Source organism: Pseudophryne corroboree, chromosome 9 (assembly GCF_028390025.1).
Source record: "Pseudophryne corroboree isolate aPseCor3 chromosome 9, aPseCor3.hap2, whole genome shotgun sequence".
Taxonomy (NCBI): domain Eukaryota; kingdom Metazoa; phylum Chordata; class Amphibia; order Anura; family Myobatrachidae; genus Pseudophryne; species Pseudophryne corroboree.
In genome coordinates, this window is record NC_086452.1 from 260,997,644 (window position 1) to 261,010,036 (window position 12,393).

Here is a 12,393-nt window from a genome sequence, read left to right on the forward strand (position 1 = left end):
TGCATTATATAGCGCTCTGGTGTGTGCTGGCATACTCTCTCTCTGTCTCCCCAAGGGACTTTGTGGGGTCCTGTCCTCAGTCAGATCATTCCCTGTGTGTGTGCTGTGTGTCGGTACGGCTGTGTCGACATGTGGGATGAGGAAGGTTACGTGGAGGTGAAGCAGAGGCCGATAAATGGCATGTCGCCCCCTGTGGGGCCGACACCAGAGTGGATGGATAGGTGGAAGGTATTAACCGACAATGTCAACTCCTTACATAGAAGGCTGGATGACGTAAAACAGCTGTGGGACAGCCGGCTTCTCAGCCCGCGCCTGCCCAGGTTTCTAAAGGCCATCAGGGGCTCAAAAAAGCGCCCGTTACCTCAGATGGCAGACACAGATGTCGACACGGAGTCTGACTCCAGTGTCGACGAGGTTGAGACATATACACAATCCACTAGGAACATCCGTTACATGATCTCGGCAATGAAAAATGTGTTACGCATTTCTGACATGAACCCAAGTACCACATAAAAGGGGTTTTATTTTTGGGGAGAAAAAGCAGCCAGTGTTTTGTTCCCCCATCAGATGAATGAATGAATGAAGTGTGTAAAGTAGCGTGGGTTCCCCCGATAAGAAACTGGTAATTTCTAAAAAGTTACTGATGGCGTACCCTTTCCCGCCAGAGGATAGGTCACGTTGGGAGATATCCCTTAGGGTGGATAAGGCGCTCACACGTTTGTCAAAAAAGGTGGCACTGCCGTCTTAGGATACGGCCACCTTGAAGGAGCCTGCTAATAAAAAGCAGGAGGCTATCCTGAAGTCTGTATATACACACTCAGGTTATATACTGAGACCTGCAATTGCCTCAGCATAAATAGTGCTGCTGCAGCGTGGTCTGATACCCAGTCAGATAATATTAATACTCTAAGACAGGGATAATAGTTTGCTAACATAGAGCATATTAAAGACGTTGTCTTAGATATAAAGGATGCACAGAGGGATATTTGCCGGCTGGCATCCAGAATTAATGCAATGTCCATTCTGCCAGGAGGGTATTAGAAACCCGGCAGTGGACAGGTGATGCTGCCTATAAAAGGCACATGGAGATTCTGCCTTATAAGGGTGAGGAATTGTTTGGACATGGTCTCTGGGACCTCGTATCCACAGCAACAGCTGGGAAGAAAAATTTTTACCTCCGGTTTCCTCACAGCCTAAGAAAGCACTGTATTTTCAGGTACAGTCCTTTCGGCTTCAGAAAAGCAAGCGGGTCAAAAGCGCTTCCTTTCTGCACAGAGACAAGGGAAGAAGGAAAAAGCTGCACCAGCAGCCAGTTCCCAGGATCAAAAATCTTCCCCCGCTTCCTCTGAGTCCACCGCATGACGTTGGGGATCCACAGGTGGAGACAGGTGCGGTAGGGGCGCGTCTCGGGAACTTCAGGGACCAGTGGGCTTGCCCACTGGTGGATCCCTAGGTTCTGCAAATAGTATCACAGGGATACAGGCTGGAGTTCGAGGCGACTCCCCCTCGCCGTTACCTCACATCAGCCTTGCCTGCTGCCCTCGGAGAAAGGTAGTACTGGCGGCAATTCACAAGCTGTACTTCCAGCAGGTGAAATCAAGGTACACCTCCTTCAACAAGGCCGGGGTTACTATTCCAAAATGTTGTGGTACCGAAACCAGACGGTTCGGTGAGACCCATTCTAAAATTGAAAGCCTTGAACACTTATATACGAAGGTTCAATTTCAAAATGGAATCGCTCAGGGCGATTATTGCAAGCCTGGAGATTTTCATGGTATCACTGGACATCAAGGATGCTTACCTGCATGTCCCTATTTACCCTCTTCACCAGGAGTACCTCAAAATTGTGGTACAGGATTGTCATTACCAATTCCAGACGTTGCCGTTGGTCTGTCCCCGGCACCGAGGTATTTACCAAGGTAATGGCCGAAATAATTATCCCGTACTTGGACAATCTCCTTATAAAGGCGAGGTCCAGGGAGCAGTTGTTCGGCGGAGTAGCACTATCTCGGGAAGTGCTACAACAGCACGGCTGGATTCTGAATATTCCAAAGTCGCAGCTGGTTCCTACGACGCGTCTACTGTTCCTGGGTATGGTTCTGGACACAGAACAGGATAAAAAGGGTTTCTCCCGGAGGAGAAGTCCAAGGAGTTGTCGTCTCTAGACAGAGACCTCCTAATACGTATACAGGTGTCAGTGCATCAATGCACGCGAGCCCTGGGAAGGATGGTAGCTTCTTACGAAGAAATTCCATTCGCCAGGTCCCATGCAAGGATTTTCCAGTGGGATCTGTTGGACAAGTGGTCCGGGTCGCATCTTCAGATGCATCGGCGGATAACCCTGTCTCCAAGGGCCAGTGTGTCGCTGTTGTGGTGGCTGCAGAGTGCTCATCTTCTAGGGGGGCGCAGATTCGGCATACAGGACTGGGTCCTGGTGACCACGGATGCCAGCCTTCGAGGCTGGGGGGCAGTCACACAGGGAAGAAACTTCCAAGGCTATGGAAAAGTCAGGAGACTTCCCTACACATAAATATTCTGGAACTAAGGGCCATTTACAATGCCCTAAGTCAGGCTAGACCCCTGCTTCAACACCGGCCGGTGCTGATCCAGTCAGACAACATCACGGCGGTCGCTCATGTAAACCGACAGGGCGGCACAAGAAGCAGGGTGGCGATGGCAGAAGCCACAAGGATTCTCCGATGGGCGGAAAATCATGTGTTAGCACTGTCAGCAGTGTTCATTCCCGGAGTGGACAACTGAGAAGCAGACTTTCTCAGAAGACACGACCTCCACCCGGGAGAGTGGGGACTTCATCCAGAAGTTTTCCAAATGATTGTACACCGTTGGGAAAGGCCACAGGTGGACATGATGGCGTCCCGCCTCAACAAAAAGCTACAAAGATATTGCGCCAGGTCAAGGGACCCTCAGGCGATAGCTGTGGACGCTCTGGTAACACCGTGGGTGTACCAGTCGGTGTATGTGTTCCCTTCTCTGCCTCTCTTACCCAGGGTAATGAGAATAATAAGAAGGAGAGGAGTAAGAACTATACTCATTGTTTCGGGTTGGCCAAGAAGAGCTTGGTAACCAGAACTCCAAGAAATGATCTCAGAGGACCCATGGCCTCTGCCGCTCAGACAGGACCTGCTGCAGCAGGGGGCCTCTCTGTTCCAAGACGTACCGCGGCTGCGTTTGACGGCATGGGGGTTGAACGCCGGATCCTGAAGGAAAAGGGCATTCCGGAGGAAGTTATCCCTACGCTATTTAAAGCTAGGAAAGAAGTGAACGCAAACCATTATCACCGCATATGGTGGAAATATGTTGCGTGCTGTGAGGCCAGGAAGGCCCCAAAGGAGAAATTTCAGCTAGGTCGATTTCTGCACTTCCTACAGTCAGAGGTGACTATGGGCCTAAAATTGGGTTCCATGAAGGTCCAGATTTCGGCTCTATCGATTTTCTTCCAAAATAGAACTGGCTTCACTGCCTGAAGTTCGGACTTTTGTTAAGGGAGTGCTGCATAGTCAGCCCCCGTTTGTGCCTCAAGTGGCACTGTGGGATCTCAACGTGGTGTTGGATTTCCTGAAGTCGCATTGGGTTGAGCCACTTAAATCCGTGGAGCTACAATACCTCACGTGGAAAGTGGTCATGCTGTGGGCCGTGGCGTCGGCCAGGCGTGTATCAGAATTGGCGGCTTTGTCATACAAAAGCCCTTATCTGTAATTTATATGGATAAGGCGGAATTGAGGACTCGTTCCCAATTCCTTCCTAAGGTGGTATCAGTTTTTCATGTGAACCACCTATTGTGGTGCCTGCGGCTACTTGGGACTTGGAGGATTCCAAGTTACTGGACGTAGTCAGGGCCCTGAAAAGTATATGTTTCCAGGACGGCTTGAGTCAGGAAAACTGACTCGCTATTTATCCTGTATGCACCCAACAAGCTGGGTGCTCCAGCTTCTAAGCAGACTATTGCTCGCTGGATCTGTAGCACGATTCAACTTGCACATGCTTCGGCTGGACTGCCGCACCCTAAATCTGTAAAAGCCCAATCCACGAGGAAAGTGGGTTCTTCTTGGGCGGCTGCCCGAGGGGGTCTCGGCTTTACAACTTTGCCGAGCTGTTACTTGGTCGGGTTCAAACATTTTTGCAACAGTCTACAAGTTTGATACCCTGGCTGAGGAGGACCTAGAGTTTGCTCATTCGGTGCTGCAGAGTCATCCGCACTCTCCCGCCCGTTTGGGAGCTTTGGTATAATCCCCATGGTCCTTACGGAGTCCCAGCATCCACTTAGGACGTCAGAGAAAATAAGATTTTACTCACCGGTAAATCTATTTCTCGTAGTCCGTAGTGGATGCTGGGCGCCCATTCCAAGTGCGGATTGTCTGCAATACTTGTTTATAGTTATTGCCTAACTAAATGGTTATTGTTGAGCCATCTGTTGAGAGGCTCAGTTATATTTCATACTGTTAACTGGGTATAGTATCACGAGTTATACGGTGTGATTGGTGTGGCTGGTATGAGTCTTACCCGGGATTCAAAATCCTTCCTATTTGTGTCAGCTCTTCCGGGCACAGTATCCTAACTGAGGTCTGGAGGAGGGTCTTAGTGGGAGGAGCAAGTGCACACCAGGTAGTCATAAAGCTTTCTTTAGTTGTGCCCAGTCTCCTGCGGAGCCGCTAATCCCCATGGTCCTTACGGAGTCCCAGCATCCACTACGGACTATGAGAAATAGATTTACCGGTGAGTAAAATCTTATTTTCTGCTTCAATATGGTAAAACAGAAGTTATGCAGTGTATGTAATGCTAGATTCTCTCCTAGTTCGTCTAGCTCCCTATCATGTGAGCAGTGTAGACAGCCTTCTAAGACTGTTGATATTGATGTGGGGGAGAGTCCAGAGCCCTCCTGGTTGGGGACTATCAAAAGTATGATGTCTGATATATTTATTGGTAGATGCTCAATTAGCTTAGTGATATTCAGGTGCTCGAAAGGGAGGGGTATTTCTAATCAAGAAAAAAAGGGCATTTGTTTCCCCCAGCACCCTGAATGATAACCGTAACCAGATATAAATTCCACATAATAATAGAATTCAGAGATCTTCGTTACACATATTTGCGCAAATGTGTGAATAAGCCCCAAAGCCGCATCAAGGCGTCTCTGTATATTTGGGGTCCCTAGCACTATATCTAGGTGCATGGTGTGGCACCCCCAAAACACCAGCATAAGCCAGAAAGCCCAGCGTAGCATACCAGTGAAAAAACTATAGTGTTAATAAATTAGTATTTAGGAAGCCGAAGCTATAGAGAAAGTGATACAAAAATGAAATGCAATTAAAATAGAGAAATAGTGTTAAAAAATTAATAAGTGAAAAGTGTTAATAGAATGTAAAAGTATGCCACACTAAGGCCATCCAGCTCAGCCAGTCCAGAGGCACCACACCTCACACCTCCATTACCCCAATCTGGGTCTAAGATTAACCAGCAAGGAGCCACATGATAATGGCTCCTTACTACAATATGTCTAAGCTAAGAGCTACCTACCTTGGAGCAACCCCATAATGCTCCATGTGGCATGTCAGGGCCTGCACCTCCTCCTAATGCAGGAACCTCTCTGCCTCTCACAACAAACATATTTATTGGTAGATGCTCAATTAGCTTAGTGATATCATTCAGGTGCTCGAAAGGGATGGGTATTTCTAAGTAAGAAAAAAAGGCATTTGTTTCCCCCAGCACCCTGAATGATGACCGTAACCAGATATAAATTCCACATAATAATAGAATTCAGAGATCTTCGTTATTTGCGCAAATGTGTGAATAAGCCGCATCAAGGCGTCTCTGTATGTTTGGGGTCCCTAGCGCTATATCTAGGTGCAGGGTGTGGCACCCCAAAACACCAGCATAAGCCAGAAAGCCCAGCGTAGCATACCAGTGAAAAAACTATAGTGTTAATAAATTAGTATTTAGGGAGCCGAAGCTATAGAGAAAGTGATACAAAAATGAAATGCAATTAAAATAGAGAAATAGTGTTAAAAAATTAATAAGTGAAAAGTGTTAATAGAATGTAAAAGTATGCCACACTAAGGCCATCCAGCTCAGCCAGTCCAGAGGCACCACACCTCCATTACCCCAATCTGGGTCTAAGATTAACCAGCAAGGAGCCACATGATAATGGCTCCTTACTACAATATGTCTAAGCTAAGAGCTACCTACCTTGGAGCAACCCCATAATGCTCCATGTGGCATGTCAGGGCCTGCACCTCCTCCTAATGCAGGAACCTCTCTGCCTCTCACAACAAACATTTATTGGTAGATGCTCAATTAGCTTAGTGATATCATTCAGGTGCTCGAAAGGGATGGGTATTTCTAAGTAAGAAAAAAAGGCATTTGTTTCCCCCAGCACCCTGAATGATGACCGTAACCAGATATAAATTCCACATAATAATAGAATTCAGAGATCTTCGTTACACATATTTGCGCAAATGTGTGTGTATTCTTACTGTTTTCTGCTTCAATATGGTAAAACAGAAGTTATGCAGTGTATGTAATGCTAGATTCTCTCCTAGTTCGTCTAGCTCCCTATCATGTGAGCAGTGTAGACAGCCTTCTAAGAATGTTGATATTGATGTGGGGGAGAGTCCAGAGCCCTCCTGGTTGGGGACTATCAAAAGTATGATGTCTGATCTGTCAGCTCACTGTGAATGCAAATAAAACTCAGGAACTGGAACAAGCAGTGGCAAGTCTAGCTGCTAAACATCCCCACCTGTGCACTACAGGTGCACAAAAACGTACTTTACCTGCACTACTATCAGATACTGATGATGACATACAAGATGATGGGGACGATGTGGACCTCATAAGTGGGAATTCCACTCCCTACCCTGGGTATTGAACCCTTCATATTCGCTATTAGGGATGTGTTAAAGCTCCCCCTGGATGACGCTACTACTCAGCAGTCACTTTTCCTCCCACAAGATAAACTGACAGTCACATTTCCTGATTCCAAGGAATTGGATGACTTATTTAAAATAGCCTGGAAGAATCCAGATAAGAAATATCAGGTGTCAAAACGGCTTTTGCATACATTCCCCTTTGCCCCTGAAGGCAGGAAATTCTGGGAAGAGTCTCCAGCAATAGACGTCTCAGTCTCTCGTCTTTCTAAAAAGGTGGTACTCCCTGCTCCGGGCTCGTTTACGGTAAAGGACCCTGCAGATCGGAAAATAGAGACCATTCTGAAATCTATTTACATTGCTGCAGGTGTTGCTCAAAGGCCGGTCATTGCAGGTTGCTGGATGACACATGCAATTCATTCCTGGGCTAATCAAATTAAGAAGGTCTTTCGTGTGATATGACCTTAGTTAATACTGTTACTTTCCTGAATCACAGTCAGGACACGGCCAAAGTCCTTTGTGACTCCCTTAAAGAGATTGGCAATATTAATGCTAGGACCACGGCTATGGCTGTGTCTGCGCACAGAGCCATATGGTTGCATCAGTGGATTGCGGATGCTGACTCCAAACATAGGGGGAGATTCAATTCTTTTCACCCCTTTCCACACTCATTCTGTTTCTGCCCTCAGGGACGTTGTATCATTATTTCAACTCGCCACCCCTGGAGTAGCGAGGCACCCAACCCTTTACACAGTAAACCTGATTAATATGGGCGCAATATACGCGATAACGGAGATCATTTTAGAAAGGAAATTGGGTGTGATATGTCATTTGAATCTCACCCATAATGTGGAATCTCTTCCCTTCACAGGTGAATGGCTCTTTGGAGGTGAATTGGACGCATGGATTTCCAAAGCTACTGTTGGAAAATCCACGTTTCTCCCTTCGGGTGCTCCGTCTGCTAGACGTACCTACCCGGGACAGTCTACTCAGTTCTTTTCGGTCCTCCAGATTTCGATCTAGGGCCAGAGGGGCCTCCAACGCAGCTAGAGGCTCCAGAGGTAATCCTAAGAAACCAGCCATTGCCGGATCTCAGGACCAGAACACCATTTCTGCTTCTGCAAAGACTTCAGCATGATGGTGCCCACCCACCCCAAGGGAATCTCGTGGTGGGAGCTCGGTTACGACACTACAGCCACATCTGGGATGGTTCCTGCCAAGATGTTTGGGTAAGGGACCTTATCTCTCAGGTTTACAAGCTGGAGTTTGACGGTACTCCTCCCCAACGATTTTTCAAATCAAGCTTACCAGCTTTAGAAAATATGCATGGTATGCTATTGCTGGCCATAAACAAGTTGGTCCAGTCGCAGGTCATTGTTCCAGTACCCCTACTACAACAAGGACAGGGTTACTACTCTAGTTTGTTCATAGTACCAAAACCAGATGGGTCAGTGAGACCCATTCTGAATCTGAAGTCCTGAAGGTTTTCAAATTCAAGATGGAATCTTTGAGAGCGGTTATCGCAGGCCTGGAACAACGGGAATTCCTAGTGTCCCTGGATATCAAGGACGCTTACCCACATATCCCAATTTGGCCTCCTCATCAGGCCTATCTGAGGTTTTCCCTGCTGAATGATCACTACCAGTTTCAGGCGTTGCCCTTAGGCCTGTCTACAGCTCCGAGGGTGTTCACGAAGGTGATGGCAGAAATGATGTTTCAACTCAGGGTTCAGGGGGTCCATGTAATTCCATACCTGGACGATCTCCTGATAAATCTCCTGATAAAAGCGAACTCCAGGGAGCTTCTATTGCTACATATAGATCACACTATCCAACTCTGTCACACCACGGGTGGATCCTCAATCTGCAGAAGTCCCACCTGGAACCATCTGAACGGCTCCTGTTTCTGGGAATGCTACTGGATACTGTAGCTCAGAAAGTGTTCCTCCCAGAAGAAAAAGTAAGAACACTTCAAGAAATGGTTCGCATGGTGCTCCAACCTGCTCGAGTCTCCATTCATCTTTGCATAAAATTGTTGGAAAAGATGGTGGCCACGTACGAGAAACTTCAATTCGGAAGGTTTTATGCCAGACAGTTCCAATTGGACATCCTGAACAAGTGGTCCGGTTCCCATCTTCAGATGCATCGGATGATTTGGCTGTCACCTCAGGCCAGAATCTCTCTCCTGTGGTGGCTACAGTATGCCAACCTGCTGGAAGGTCGACGCTTTGGGATTCAGAATTGGATCCTCCTCACGACAGATGCGAGTCTGAGAGGTCTTCCCAAACATAGGCTCTCACCACTACAATCCATTTTGAATTCAGCTGCGAGGCTAATCTTCCTCGCCAGACGTTCATCGTCTGCAGATCCGCTCTGTCAGTCCCTCCATTGATTACCGGTATTCTACCGTATTAAATATAAAATACTTTTACTCACATACAAGGCTATTAACCAAACTGCACCAACATACATCTCTTCACTCATCTCAAAATATCTCCCTACCTGACCTCTCCGCTCTGCACAAGATCTACGTCTCTCATCCACACGCATTACTTGTTCACACTCAAAATTACAGGACTTTATCCGTGCTTCACCCACTCTGGAATGCCCTCCCACGCAAAGTAAGACTCGCCTCTAGTCTCCAAACCTTTAAACGTTCCCTGAAAAGTCACCTCTTCAGACAAGCCTATCAAATCCCAGACCCACCCACATAACCTTCAGTGCTTCCCTATCTAATTACACCCTCTGTACAGTATTCATAACATCACATATCTTGTCTTTCTTTAGTCTCACACCCTCCTGACACTTGGCCAACTTTGCGGGGTATCATCATACAACCCATTAAGAACCTAGCAATCTGGTGGACCATTATGCAATAGATAGCGTCTATCCTTGTGTATATATGCCTATTTCCCTATAGATTGTAAGCTTGCGAGCAGGGCCTTCCTACCTCTGTCTGTCTGTTTTTACCCAGTTTTGTTCTATTACTGTTGTTCTAATTGTAAAGCGCAACGGAATATGCTGCGCTATATAAGAAACTGTTAATAAATAAATAAATGGGGAGCTGTCACCCAGGGGGCACAGTTCCAGGGCATGTGGTCTGCCCAAGAGGCCCTACTTCCAATCTACTTCCTGGAACTTCTGGCTATCTACAATGCTCTGATTCAGGCATCCCCTCTACGGCGGTGGCGTACATCAATCGACAAGGAGGGAGAAAGAGCAGGGCTTGCATCCGAGAAGTGTCAAGATTACTCCTCTGGGCAGAAAGAAATGCAAGAGCACTGTCCGCGATCTTCATTCTGGGAGTGGACAACTGGAAAGCGGATTTCCTAAATCGCCACAACCTCCATTCCGGGGAAGTGGGGACTAAACCCTCAGGTGTTTCAGCAGATCATCGACATGTGGGGATGCCTACAGATCGACTTGATGGCCTCTCGTCTCAACAAGAAGCTTCGCTGCTATTGCTCACGAACCAGGGACCCTCAGGCGAGCGCAGTGGATGCTCTGACATCGCCTTGGCCTTACCAGCTGGTCTACCTGTTTCCTCCAATTCCGCTGATCCCAAGGGTGCTCAAGCAGTTCAGACATCAAAGAGTGGATGCAATCTTGATTGCCCCGGATTGGCCCCGAAGAGAGTGGTACGCGGCTCTTCTGAACATGTCCGTAGAGGACTCTTAGCCCCTACCACTAAGAAGAGATCTTCAACAAGGACCGTTCGTCTACCCGGACTTACGGTGGCTTTGTTTGATGGCATGGAAGTTGAGTGGAACATCCTAGCTCACAAAGTGCTTTCCAAAAAGGTCATTGCCACTATGGTGCAAGCCAGAAAACCTGTGACGTCAAAACACTATCATATCTGGTGGAGATATGTCTCTTGGTGCCAGGAACGCACATACAGTATCCCTTTGCAGAATTCAGCTTGGGAAGGTTCCTACGGTCCCTGCAGGCTGGAGTGGATAAAGGCTTATGTCTGGGATCCATTAAGGTCCAGATTTCAGCTCTTTCCATCTTCTTCCAGAAGAAGTTGGCTCTCTTGCCGGAAGTTCAGACCTTCTTGCAAGGGGTGTTTCACATACAACCTCCATTCATGCCGCCTACGGCACCTTGGGATCTGCATGTAGTGTTACGCTTTCTACAGTCCTCCTGGATTGAACCTCTGACGATGATAGAAGATAAGTAACTCATGTGGAAAATGGTTATGTTACTGGCCCTGGCTTCTGCTAGGCGTGTCTCAGAATTGGGGGCCTGGTCATACAAAAGTCCGTACTTGGTCTTTTACGAGAACAGAGCGGAGCTCAGGACTAGACAGCAGTTCCTGCCGAAGGTGGTCTCTGCGTTTCACTTGAATCAGCGTGTTGTGACTCCGTCCAGTTCTGACACATCTGCTCTTCCAGAGGCATTGGATGCTGTGTGAGCCTCGAAAATCTATGTCGAGAGGACAGCTCGGATCAGAAAGATGGATTCCTTGTTCGTGCTCTATGATGCGCAGAAAAAGGGTTGCCCTGCTTCTAAGCAGTCCATTGTTCGTTGGATTAGGCTTACTATCCAACAGGCCTATGCGTCGGCAGCCTTACCTGTTCCACACTCTCTGAAGGCCCACTCTGCAAGATCGGTGGGCTCTTCCTGGGCGGTTGCCCATGGAGTCTCGGCCCTACAACTATGTCGAGCTCCTACCTGGTCGGGGAAGAACACTTTTGTGAAGTTCTACAAGTTTGAGAGCCTGGCCAACGAGGATACCCAGTTTTGGCAGGCGGTGGTGCAGATGTCTCCGCACATTCCCGCCCATTCTGGAAGCTTTTGGACATCCCCATCGTATTAATCTGTCCCCAATATCCCTTATGGATGCTAGAGAAAATAGGATTTTAAATACCTACCGGTAAATCCTTTTCTCGTAGTCCATAGGGGATATTGGGCGCCCGCCTCTGTGCGGTGACTTTCTGCAGGTTCTCTGTTCTGTGTTCCTGTTCAGCTGTTGCTGCTTTATATTGAAGGATGTTGATGGCTAAGTTATATATTGGTGTGCTGGTGTGAAAATCTCACCACACTTTTTGTTGTTATGTTCCTTCTCTCAAGAATGTCATTCTCCTTCGGGCACTGTTTACCTATAACTGAGCTGTTGGAGGAGGCATAGAGCCGAGGAGCCAGCACACCCAGTTGAAGAAATTTAAAGTGCACTGGCTCCTTTGGACCCGTCTATACCCATCATACTAATCTGTCGCCAATATCCCTTATGGACTACGAGAAAAGGATTTACCGGTAAGTATTTAAAATTCTATTATATTGCTTCCTGAATAAAGCTTTATATGCAATACACCAGGTATGTCAAAATCCCATATGGCCCGAATTATCAAGGTCTAAGTCTTGTGTGGGCCGCAAGAAAAATAAATATATTTATTTGCTCTGATACATAGGAGAACACACACTGTTTGACTGGAGTGTCGATTGTGCTTTGAATTTAGTCTTGATTTTCTTAGTATCCTTTGTGAACAAATCAGGTGATTGAGCACCACGAACTT